This window comes from Rattus norvegicus, chromosome 9 (genome assembly GCF_036323735.1).
Source record: "Rattus norvegicus strain BN/NHsdMcwi chromosome 9, GRCr8, whole genome shotgun sequence".
Classification (NCBI taxonomy): domain Eukaryota; kingdom Metazoa; phylum Chordata; class Mammalia; order Rodentia; family Muridae; genus Rattus; species Rattus norvegicus.
This window is the reverse complement of record NC_086027.1, coordinates 24,263,317-24,275,803: the sequence shown is the minus strand read 5'-3', so window position 1 is coordinate 24,275,803 and position 12,487 is coordinate 24,263,317. Positions and strand designations below refer to the sequence as shown.

The 12,487-nt window shown below is 44.4% G+C and overlaps 1 protein-coding gene across 1 annotated transcript in view; it reads left to right on the top strand.

Moving 5' to 3' along the window:
• Clic5 (chloride intracellular channel 5) overlaps positions 1 to 12,487 on the top strand; it is a 102,510-nt gene that overhangs the window by 35,161 nt on the left and 54,862 nt on the right. The window lies entirely within an intron of this gene.

Sequence of the window (12,487 nt, the reverse complement as noted above, 5' to 3'; positions counted from 1 at the left end):
TCCTTCCCCCTCAGTCAGGAAGCAGAGAGATGGATGCTGGTGCTAGCTCACACTCCTCCTCCTCCTCCTCCTCCTCCTCCTCCTCCTCCTCCTCCTCCTCCTCCTCCTCTTCCTCATCATCATCATTTAGCTCAGGACTGTAGCCCATGGGCACACTCTGGCTTAGACCCCTAGGTGACTCTAAATGCAGTCAAGTAGACAATGATGATTAACCATCATATAGGATGTCCAACCTATTCCAGTTTGCCAGACGTTCCCAGTTTTAACCTTGAAAGTCCCAATTCTGAAGCACCCTAGTAAGTCACCTTGTATGTGTAACAAACAAACAAGCAGAGAGATCCAGAGCAATCGTGAGAACAGAAGGACAACTTCTCTATGTCACACCCAATGGTGAAACTCTCATGGACATGCTGAGACTCCCAGTCCCTTCTGATTCCACTCTCCTGAAGTTACAACCATAAGCCCATTTTAAGTCAAAGTGCATTTTATATACCTAAGCTACTGAACATCACATCATAGCTTAGCTTAGCTTACCTTCAGTGTACTCAGAATTCATATTAGCCTATGGTTGAAAATCATTTGATACAAAGCCCATTTCACAACAAATATCAACGACATCATGCAACGTATGGAGTTCTGCAGGAAAGTAAAGATGATGATGTCACTTAGAGCATCTTAGCATCATAAAGCTAAAACCTCATTTGAGTCGAACCACGCTTAGGTTGAAGGACATATCTATTAGTTATTATTATCCCTAAAATCCTCATCTTCACATAGATATTTAGGACCTTGTTGTTACTCAAAGTGATGGCCAAAGCAGATGTCACATCCAAAGATGAGCAGCTCCCATGTCTGAAAGATCCCATGCTTTGACTCTTGGCTTGATGTATTCAATCCTTTTGTGAAACTCAGGGCCTGGTCCTCCTCCACCCATACAACATAGAGAAATGGGCCACTTACAGCTCACACCATGTATTGACTCAGTACATCACCCTTTCTGGTTTCACTGTCAACATTCCAAAAGATGCCAGACACTGAGTACTATAAATGCATGTCATAGTGAGAGAGGTGACGGTGCCACGCGAGGTGACACCAGTTGCACTGTGCTTGCACCTAGGAGACTGATAGTTAAAATATTGACCTGATTTTTGTAATTTGAGATGATTAGATTCAGGGAAACTTGGAAGGTATTTTTAAGATAAATAGTATAATTATATACACAGATACACACAAGTACATATATGTATATAGATAGACACATACATACACATACACACACATACCCACGTAGGTGTATACTCAAAACTGGCAGGGACCTAGACAAAAGTGAATGTTCAGCTGTCTTAGGGGTTCTGAAACCATCACAAGGAGTGCTGCCTGGTTATATACGGGACATTGAGAACATCACTATGCTGCCATTTTGAAAGACTCTAGACATTCCTGAGTGACCCCATTCAACCCGCACTTAACTTTGGCAGAAACACTTTGTTTCTATTTCATGTAGAATAACAGAAGCCACAAGGCATCATTTCAAGAGCTCACGATGCCTCAGGCTCTTCTATTTATCAAAAATATTTCTCTAATCTGCTGAGAATGAGGTCGGGCTATGTATACAGACACAGATCCCTCATATATGTTCTACACTCTGAAGTGCTTGGGGTTTTGAAATATATCTGTTCCTAGGGGATTCAGATATTTTCTTGCATGAAATCATATAGACGACAACAAAAATCAGGTTTCCATCTTCACACCCTGCAATTGCTCTCTTAATGATACTGACCTGGGGGCTTGGACTATAGTACAGTTAGGAAGTGTTTAGCAAGCACGGGTTTGCACAAAACCCTGGATTGGGTCCCCAGCATAATGAAGAACCAGGCATGGAGGCACATGTCTATCATTCTGCCACTTTGGGGCTGGAGGCGAGAGGATCAGAAGTTCAGTGTTATCCTTGGATACATAGTGAATTCAAAGCCAGCCTGGGCTACATGATGATCTGTCTCATAAGAAGAAGGGAGCAGAGTAGAGGAGAAGGAAGGAAGGGAAAGGAAAGAAGGAAGGGAAAGAGGAGGAAGAGGAGGAAGAGGTGGAGGAAGAAGAGGAAGAGGAGGAGGCAGAAGCAACTGATGTTATCAACATGTGGAACCGCCTTGCTTCCCCCATGCACACACTAATGAACATATGTCAGGCCCTATATTAAAACAAAAAAGCAGTCACACCACTCATGTTTCTTTGTGACTTGCCTTTTTCTCTGATCATGAAGCTTTCTCCAGAAAAATACGTAAGAAAAAGAAAACATATCTCATTCTGTATATTATTCTATCATATGTCCCTGTTGAGTCATAATCACTATTATGCTGTAAAAAGCATGATATTTATACTATATTGCATTTGAGCAACAAGTGACGATATTAAGTAAATGTATTTATAGGGTTTAATCATATATACGGATATGGATATATGGATGTTGGTTGGTAAAGAAAATATACAAGCAGACATCCTAGGACAGAGGATGCCTGAGACAAATGAGTTAGCTCTTAGCTGCAATACTCTGGCATCCTCGTTTTTCTGAAGCTTATAGGCTCTCTCTGCATTAAGTCTTGTACACAGGGAGCTGACAAGCCACTGTACTGTACAGTGATGGATAGCATGAACTTTCAGTGGGACAACTTCATAGGGCTTCATTCAAAAACCAGTACAGGCCAGACTTTCACAATTTAATCTATCAATTAAGGGTTCAGCATCTGACTGGCACCAAAGGTAAAGAGGCATGTGAGCACAGTGGGTTTGGGATAGAGCCTGTCCGGCATAAACACTCTCTGTGACTCTCAGCATGGCTGAGTTCTAACAGATAGGCCAAGTCCTGGAATTTCAATGAATAATTTAATCAGATCTCTAGTTGCAACCTAGTGTTTGCTTTCAGCCGCTGGCACCAGAGTTTTTTCCAAGCAGGCTCCTCCCCTGCAGGAGGTATGGAAGTTTGGCTGACATTCACTGACATTTTGAGAACCTACTAAGGCCAGATTATTATATACAAGAGTGGAGATTTATTCCTCCCCAAGCGGGAGCTATATGAAAACAAGACCTATATGAAATGTGTAAAGATTTACTTTTTAAATAGAAATAGCAAAGCTTGTTATCGCTGGCCCAGAACATTGCTATAACACTCTATGAAGTCTTTGTCTCCAGAATTTCTGCTTTTTGGTCTTCTTAAACATCTGTAGGCATCCATCACCTGGAGACCTTGTTAGAGATGCTCAGTCTATGGGCACACAGTGGGTTTGACAATCTGCCTATCTAAGAAGCTCCCAGAAACTGATATTGCTAATATGTGGAAATACTCTGAGTAGCAAGGCTGGAGGGCATACAGTCCCTCAGAATAAGACTGTACTGGAAGCTCCGGGGGAGAAAGAGAAAGCTGTCACTGGGAGTCAACTGCCGGACTGGGCGGGGTGGGTGGGGGTGGGATGGGGTGTCTATGTGTTCATTTTCCTAAGGGAACTGCCAAGCTGTAGGACATTGTGTTCTAGTTACAACTGCACTCCACTGACAGGGAGACTCATTATGGGGGTTGTAAGTTTTCATGATTGTAGCTCATTCTTTTAGGACACAGGCAATCACACTATCTTCTCAGAGAACTTGGGGTACCATGGGACAGCTGTTCCCATTACTAATTAACTACCCTTCAGGGAGGAAACACTGAAGCCAATTTAAAACCATCTTTAAAAGGAATCCTTTGCAGGTGAAAGGGCAGAGAGAGGATTTAACTACAAGTGTGGGGGAGTAAACCCTGAATGACGCTATATACCCTTAAACCTGATCCTGTGGCCTGGTTTCTTGTTAGCCTGTAAACCTCTCGGATGCTGTGATTTTTCGCGTGCTGGCTACTTTTTGAACAACTAGAAAGGGTATGCCTGGCCCTGAATCATGTCACAGACAGAAAAGAGAAGGAACCTTAGAGGATCTGTCTTACAATGTAGCAGAAAGGAATCCCAGTCAGGCCTAATTAGTAAGCTGTAAGGAGAAACGGTGCCTTTTGTTAGAGTCTCAATGTTCAGCAGTGCCATCCATCCGTAGAAGAGTCTGTGCAGACTCCATGGAAGGTCAACGCTATAAATAAAACGTGTAATCACCAAAACCATGTTCCCTTTCTTTCCTACTGATCCCAGTGGGTGTCTCAGAACTCCCTAGATCATCCTTCCGGAAGCCTCTTCAAACAGTCGGGAGACGAGGCCCGAGTTGGAAGTTCTTTGCTGTTGTTCTTTTATCAAAATATAATTGGGAAGGGCTGACCTTAAACATGGGATCTGGATGCTATGAAATCTGGAAGGCCATCTCAGTATCGTCCGTTCTAAACATAGCCCAACAATAGCAGGCTTCCTTCCTTGGCTGTTTCTTTCAAGTAAAAGGGATTTGGGTTTGTCCTGCTTACAAAGAGCTCAGAGGGCTTTAAGGGTGGGGAACACAGATGGCCGTAATACAGCTTCTCACACACAAACAAGTGCAATTTCTTTTTCTTTCGTACTACACTTGGTCCTTTTAAACAAGGTGAACACACACACAGTGATCTGCTTTGATGATAATCATTTGAACTTGGTGCTTTCTGTTAGGGATGCGAATACATTTTCACATCTTCTAACAATCCAGATGGCTCATGGGAAGGGATTCACTCTGAATGTGTCTACCAGGAGGCTGTCAACTTGACACCAACCTCCACATACCTAGGAAAAGGGAGTCTCAGCTGAGTAATTATTTCCATCAGATGGGCCTATAGTCATGTCTGTGGGGCATGGGGCATTTTCTTCGCTGTTGATTAATATGGAAGGGCCCAGTCCACTATGGGTGGTGTCATTCCCTAGGCCGGCAGGCCTACATTATGTAAGAGAGATAAGGAAAGGAAGCCAGTAAGTAGCATTTTTCTCTCTTCTCTCTTTCAGTTCCTGCCTCCAGGTTCCTGTACTGGCTTTCCTTAATGATGGGCTATAATTGTAAGCCAAGTAAAACCTCTCCTCCCCCAAGTCAGGTTTAGCCACTGTCACCGCAATAAGAAAGCAAACTAGAACAAACGCACGTGCCAGAATAAGGTTTTACAGAACTTGAGAGATGGAATAGGCTGAAAGTAGCAAGAGCCAAACTTTTAGACACAGAAAGGACCAGGAGAAGGAGGAACAAATCCCGTACCTTCCTTATTTTGGAGTCAACCCATGAGTGCCGTTTTGTGTTTGTCTCTGTCTCTCTCACTCCCTCTCTGTCTCTTTCTGTCTTGTCTTCTTTCCCTCCTCCCCTCTCTGTGTGCATGCCTTAATGTGCATGAGGAAGTCAGAGGAGATCTTCTGTTGACTTTCCTCAGGTACCTGTTGTCTTTCTGTGTTTTGTTTGTTTGCTCACTTGGTTTTGTTTTCTTGTCTTCTAATTTTTTAAACAGGCTGTCTCACTAGCTTAGACATGTTGAGTAAGCTAGGCTAGCTAGCCAGCGAGCTCCAGATATTGATCTGTGTGAGACTCCACAGCATTGGAATTCCAAGAGCATGCCACCACACCCAGCCCTTTTAAATGTGAATTGTGAGACTTGAACTCTTGTCCTCTGGTTCGCTGGGCAAGCATTTACCAACGGAGCTATTTCCCCAGCCCCTTCTAAATTTTTATGATGACTACTTCCAGCTTTTATTCTGAGACATCAGGTAGAGAACTTATGAGGACTGTTGGTGACACACTCCCTTCTCAATGCTTCACAGACAACAACTCCAGCAAATGAACCTGTGCAGAGGGCATCGGAGAGTTTGACTAAGGCATTACTCATGTATCCCTTGTTTCAGAGGCAAGGAAGTGCAAGGCCAGGCTGAAGCAACAACTTGTTTAAGGGTTCATTTATCTTGCAGCACAAGCAGGGCCAGCATGTACCCATCAGCAGGCAGGAGCGTGTGTCTCATAACTTCCGGGAGCTTTAAAAAATACTGGTGGGTCTTGGAAAAGTTCCCTACTGACTCCCTTCCGCTTAGGGTGTGTCTTCCTGGGTGATTGTATGTGCCACATGATTCTTGGTGTAAGTTTATTTATTAATTTTTTTAATGGGAATACAATGATGAGGACATTTCCTGCTTTAGTCTGCCACTTGGAAAAGGTTCTTCTTTAGCCGAGGCAGCAACAAAAAGCAGACTCCTGGTCAATTACAGTTCAGCCCGATTTTTTTTTTCAAGGTAAAATAGCAAAATTAAACCGGTTCTCCTTGAGCTAATTCCTGGTTCTGCCTCAGTGTCTAGAAATGAATGATTGTTTTATAAAAGCCCCCTTCTAAAGCAGAAGATGTGATAGCTTAAAACAAGTCCTCTGGTTTCTGTGTTGTTGTTGTTGTGGTGGTTGTGCTGAGGACCGAGCCAAGGGCCATATGTGCTGGGGACATGCTGTGCCCTTGAGCTACAGTCCTCAGCCTTCCCCCGGTGGGGCACGAGTGCATGCGTTCCTGTGTGCGTGTGTGTAGGCTGACATCAGTGTTGAGTAGCTCTCACTTCATTTATCGAGGCAGGCTCCGTAACCGAATCTGGAGCTCATGCATTCCGGCGAGTCTAGCCAGCCAGCTTGTCCCAGGGAGCCCCTGTCTCTGCTTCTTGAGTGCTGGAGTAATTCACAGGTGGCTAGCGTATGTACGAGGCTTCTATGTGGGCTCCGGTGACCTGAATGCTAGTTCTCACTTTAGTGTGTAAAGCAGTTTATCCACCGAGCCATCCCCTCAGACCCTACCTTATACCTCTATTCCTGTCTGGGGCATTTGTTTTAAAGGTTTTCTTTTGAGAGCCTCACTGTTCAGTTGAGGTTGGATTTAGCCTTCTGGGAGGCTGGGATTACAGGAGTGCGTGGCCGTGCACACCTCTGCAACCCAGTTCTTTACAGTAAGGTCTTTGGGATCTTAGATGGAATCAGCTGGAGTGGCTCACAAGATGGGGACACTTGCCTGGTAGAAACATTTCTCTATTGTACGGTGTCAGAGAATGACTTTCTCCAGACATGGGGCACTTACCATGCCAGTTAGAGACTGAGAGGAATGGGGAATGTATTATAAAGGTAAGGACCTATGGACACTAATGTATTGAGGACTGTCTCTCTGCCACCTTCCCGTGATGCATCCATCTGTCATTTCCGTAAGTTTTCTCACCTGTGATGGTGAAGACGTCTGTGCAGGGCAGGATGGAGGCAGAAAGGAGGTGACTTGGCTCTGAAACTTCTTTCCTGTTCTCCTGAGACTCAGAATCTGTAGTAGAATCCAGTTTTCTTGTCTTTCATTCACCTGAAAAAAAAAAAGTCACATTCTTCCAGTATCTTTAGCATTTTATTAGTTCAGAAGAGTAAAATGACAGGTAAGCAAAGATTCGTGGGAAACCTTTAAGTATGACTTGCGAAAGATTTTTATCAGAGCTGGAGAAACTCAAGTCAGTGTGGCTACCATATTCAATGCCAAGCCCTTCGTTTGCTGGTGGTATTTCTGGTTATCCCTCTGTGAAAATATGGCTGCTTGATGGTCATCCTGGAAACTAACAGAGAGCTGTGACGGGACCCAGATTTCCAGCTGCTAGGCACAGCTCTCTTCTGGTTAGTTTATCCATAGGCCTGTATACTCAATTTTCTTCAGCAAGGACTTAAAATTTGGCTTCCTCTAATATGAAAGGTTCCCACAAAGTCCTGTTGTTGGTGCTATTGACTATCCAGAATACTAAGAGCCTTCAATGACATGCATCAAACTAGGACTTGGACCAGGGGGGATCCGGATAGCCTGGTGTGTGTTGACACCGAGGACCAGTTTGCTAACACACCCTGGTTGTACCGTGATGGACAAGACATGCCATTTTCTTGAGGAACTGGAACATAGTGCAGACAAGAGGTAAGGTTGAGCACAGAGAACTGATGATGGAGCAGGGCTTGAGTGGGAACGTGGAAGAGCACTAAGGGAGGTTTGTGGATAGTCAGGTCCTGGGTATGGACCTTGAAGAGTAAGCTACCCCTAAATAGTGGCAGGAAAGGTTGACACTGGGAAGAAGCAACAACGTGAACACAGGCCTCAAACTTCATCCTACAGCGTATGAATGTCAAGAACCATAAGCAGATGATCACGTGAGAACCAGAGAATTCTCTAGTGCTCTCTCTTCCTCTGGTCTGAGGACCCTACTCCAGATGCAAGCCAAGCCACAGAGAATTGACTGCCACCTTCTGTGCCTTATGTCTGATGGAGTTCCTCTTCATATCATCATGGGCCTCTAACTCCTTTTAATACCCCTGGCCAACCCGTCTTTATTCTTCCCCTGTGCCCACTCTCAGTACCATCTCAAGAGCATTCCCAGTTATGTATAAACTGTGGGTGGGAGGTAACATTTGTTCTTCATGGGTTACTGTAACTCAATGCACGCAAGATGAGCCCAAATAAACTCCTGCTTCTCTAAGTGGCCTCGGTCATGGTGTTTCATCAGAACCACAGAAAAGTAACTAAACAGGGAGCAAAGAAGAACAGCACAGAAGTGGAGTAGGAGGCAGGAGAGAGCAAAACTCGAAGGAGCAGCCACGTGAGAAAGCAGGAAGCAAGAAGAATCAGAAGCAATGTCTAAGCACTGTGGTGGCTGGTCCAACTGGTCACCCATGTTACTCGGATCCTAGCTCCAGTAGTTACTTTTATTCCTTTGCTCATTGGCTTTTTTCAGTGATATCCCTGCATGGTTTTGCTGAACATCTCCCAGAGAACAGAAGTTGTCTGTCTCTGGCAAGCTCAGAAACTCTGCAAGCAAAAACTGATGGCTAGAGCCAGGCAAATTAAATAAAGTGTCCAAGAGAGGACTTCGGGCAGGGCATTTTTAATTAGAGTGGAAATTTCAAAGGCTGCTAGCATACTTTGTTGACATGTTCTTAAATACTGATTTTGCCCAGATTTTCTCCAGAAAATGCCAGACATAGGGAATCTTTGATAAATCTCATGACTCTGATTTGATCTCAATGACACGAGCTTTTAATATGTTATGTTTGTGAACTTGGGACTGTGATGTACTTAGATAAACTCAACTAAGAGGGTGGATGACAGATTCTGTGGTTTCTCTAAAGTCTGTGAAGACTGTTAAGATTCAGTGTCCAAAGCCAACATTAGGAGCAAGCAGGGCCAACAGGAAGATGGCCATAACCAAAGGACCTTAGCTATCCCAGGAGCTCAAAGGCCAAACTTAGCAGAAGAAACCGTTGCATGTCAAGATGCCTTTATTTGGTATGCAAATTCTGGGAATTAGAGATTCAGTCCATGCTTATAAAGGAAGTAGATTCATGATCAAACCCAGAATTAATTTCAGTAGCATTTTGCAACAGCAAAATAAAACATATGTCAAGAGAGGATAGTGAAACCTCTGACAACGCTCTAATTCCGAGGAAAGCAAGCTCTCTGTTAGGACCCTTATGGTCACAGGAAGCTCAAGTGAGGAGACTTCTTCAAATTAAGCCCACACAGAAAGCAGGTCTAGCTACTTGGACATGTAGTTTTTTTTTTTATCACTTTTTTTGGTTCCTGTGCTTTGGTGTTTTTCTGAGGTGATCCAAGCACTGAGACATATAATCAGGTTTAATGAACAGCATGGAGGACCCTCAAATATTTATGACAGAAGTTCCCGGATGTTGAGAAAACGTAAGACTTCTACTGGATTTCACTGATGAATAGCCAAGAGTCTGACTCTACTTGACTCTTCAACTCCTCCCATGTATCTTCCTGGGTTCCAGGCTCTTCCCATGTTTGGCTTCTGGACTCCTTTTAAAAGTGTTTAGTTGCAGCCTGTTTCGCTGGACAGCAACATGACAGCTCCAGAGAGAACAGACATGTACCTGCTTGTAAATTTACCTGGCATGAGCCCCTTTCCCCGGCCTCCCTCTATGGGAAATGTGATGAGAGTGGGCTACTTGGGGACATTTTTCCCTGGCCAGTGAACCCTGGCTATGGTTCCTCCTGTGTTTGCCCTCTGGACTGAAAGTTTCCCTCCACCCATAAACTCATGGGCACACATCACTTTGTTTAGCTTTTGTACTGTGACACAGAGGCCTGCTGACTCTTGAGTAGGGACTTGAATTCCACAAACAAAGACATCTAAGGAGCTCTTCTAAGTGCTCATAATGATGGCAGCTCTATAAGGTGAATTCCATGTATTCCAATTGTATAATTATTTAGTCACATTACAAACCTGCAGAAATCAGATATTTCTTTTCCCAAGTTGAACATAAAGAAGAGGAAAAGGAGAAAGAGGATAAAAAGGAGTAGAAAGAGGAAAAAGAGGAGGAAGAGGAGGAGGAAGAGGAAAAGGAGAAGGAAGAGGAGGAAGAGGAGGAAAAGAAAAAAAGGGATGAGGTGGAGGAAGGAAGAAGAGGATTTGAAGTTAAACTTGATTGAGTCTGCAGTCTATTTCCCAATAAGTCCCAGTCTTAGGCTTCAGATAGAGATTACTGTAGGCAACAGTATTCAGCCTAGTAAACCATGTATGTGCCCTTTCCCAGAAGAATCCCTTTTGGATCAAAGACCTCACGCTTAAAGTGGAGAACCCCATCTGGTTCTTCCTTGGAGATGCTTTGAGTCATTACCATAAACTTGCCACACCGAGCTTATCAGGACCACAGTGCTGGTGAGAGCAGAGAAAATGGACAAAGGGTTGCCTGTGTGAGAGCGAGTCAGCAGATTCCCTGCCATTTTTTTATGGGCTCTTGGCAGCTATTAATTTTCTTATTGCCATGGTAAAACACCTTTTAAAACAGCTTTAAAAAGGAAGAACTTATTGGACTCACACTTTGAAGGGACACGGTTCATCATGGTTGAGAGGCAGGTGACCATACTGGAACTCTCCAATTTCTCACATCTTGGTACACAGGAAACAGGAAAGACACAGGCAATGGGGCTAGTCTATAAAACCTGAAGTCGGGGTTGGGGATTTAGCTCAGCGGCAGAGCGCTTGCCTAGTGAGCGCAAGGCCCTGGGTTCAGTCCCCAGCTCCGAAAAAAAGAAAAAAAAAACCTGAAGTCTTCCCTCCAGTGACTCACTTTTCTCCCACAAAGCTTCCCTTCCTAAAGGTTCCACAGCCTTCCCAAACAGCGCCACCAGTTGCGGAACAAGTGTGTAAACACATAAGCCTATGGGGAACATTCCAGATACAAAATGCATGAGCAGCTTTTGTTTATTAGGCTTAGATCCTGACTTAAGACACGGACAGCACATGTTGAAATCACAAGGACCTATGAAAGGCAGCACTCTCTGCACTCTGGTATAACTGACACTTAAGGGTGGGAGGGGATGCCTATGCCCAACTCAAGGTCACCATCTCACTGCATAGGTCCTGTGACCCTGAGAGGACAGAACCTGGCTGAGCCCAAGTGTGGACTCTGGGAAAGGCATTTAGAACACCAAAACTTGAACCAGACCACTGGCTCATCCTGGCCTTACGAAGATAGGAACCTTGGACAGTTATATGTATGGCTCCTCCGTGCTTCTGTTTCCAATCTGTTAGGGATAGTAAAATACCATTTCATAGGTTTCTAATGGGAAGTAAATAAATTGGTTGGTAATAGATGTAAATCACTTAGACTATGCCTGATAATACCAACCATCATTACTGTTATTAACATGACAGCTATTGTGTGACATTCTTGCCAGTCAAGAATGCCTTCCTTAAAAACTTGACAGAGGGGGATGGCAAGGTAGCTCACTTGGCCAAACTGCCTGCCACCAAGTCTGACAGCCTGAGTTTGATCTTCAGGATCCACAGAGTGGAAGGAGAGACTCAATTCCCTGTCAGTTGCCTTCTGACCTCCACACAGCCCCATCACATGCCCACCTACACAGAAACAAACACTCACAAAATTAATGAGCTCATAAACTAATTGGAAAATAAATAAATAAAAATTACTGGGACAGGGTCTCAGCATGTGTAGGCTGGCCATGAACTTCCAAGGAAGCCCAGCTGACCTTGAGCTCTATCTTCCTGTAGCCATGTTTCTTTGAGCTGCTCCTCAGGCCAGCTTTATCAGGCCAGCCCTCATGGCCATTTGGTCATGATCCATGCTACCCCACACACGACAACTTCTTCCTTCTTCTGTCCCATTCTCTCCTCCTGGTCCCTGTCTGAGACCCCAAAGCCCAGGATCCTTTGCTCTGCCCTCGCTCTTTTGCCCAGCCCAAACTATAGGCATGTTCACTGACCAATCAGGGATAATTTGAAGACAAGATTTATGGACATCATTTGATGGACACGAGGATCTCCTTGTAAGGGCAACCAAATCTTGGAGGGTCAGTGTTTAGCACTCCACCAAACCCCTATATCTGAGAAGATAAGCTCATTTGCACCGGACTGTGATGAAGAGAGTAGCCATCTCTCTGAATGTGTTGCGGGGACATTTAGTGCTGTGGTGATCCCTCCTGGTGGAGACCCTGGCTGTCTTGGGTCCTGAAAATGAGTCTGTTTCCAGCAAGAGAGAAAGTAGAACCTGAATAGTG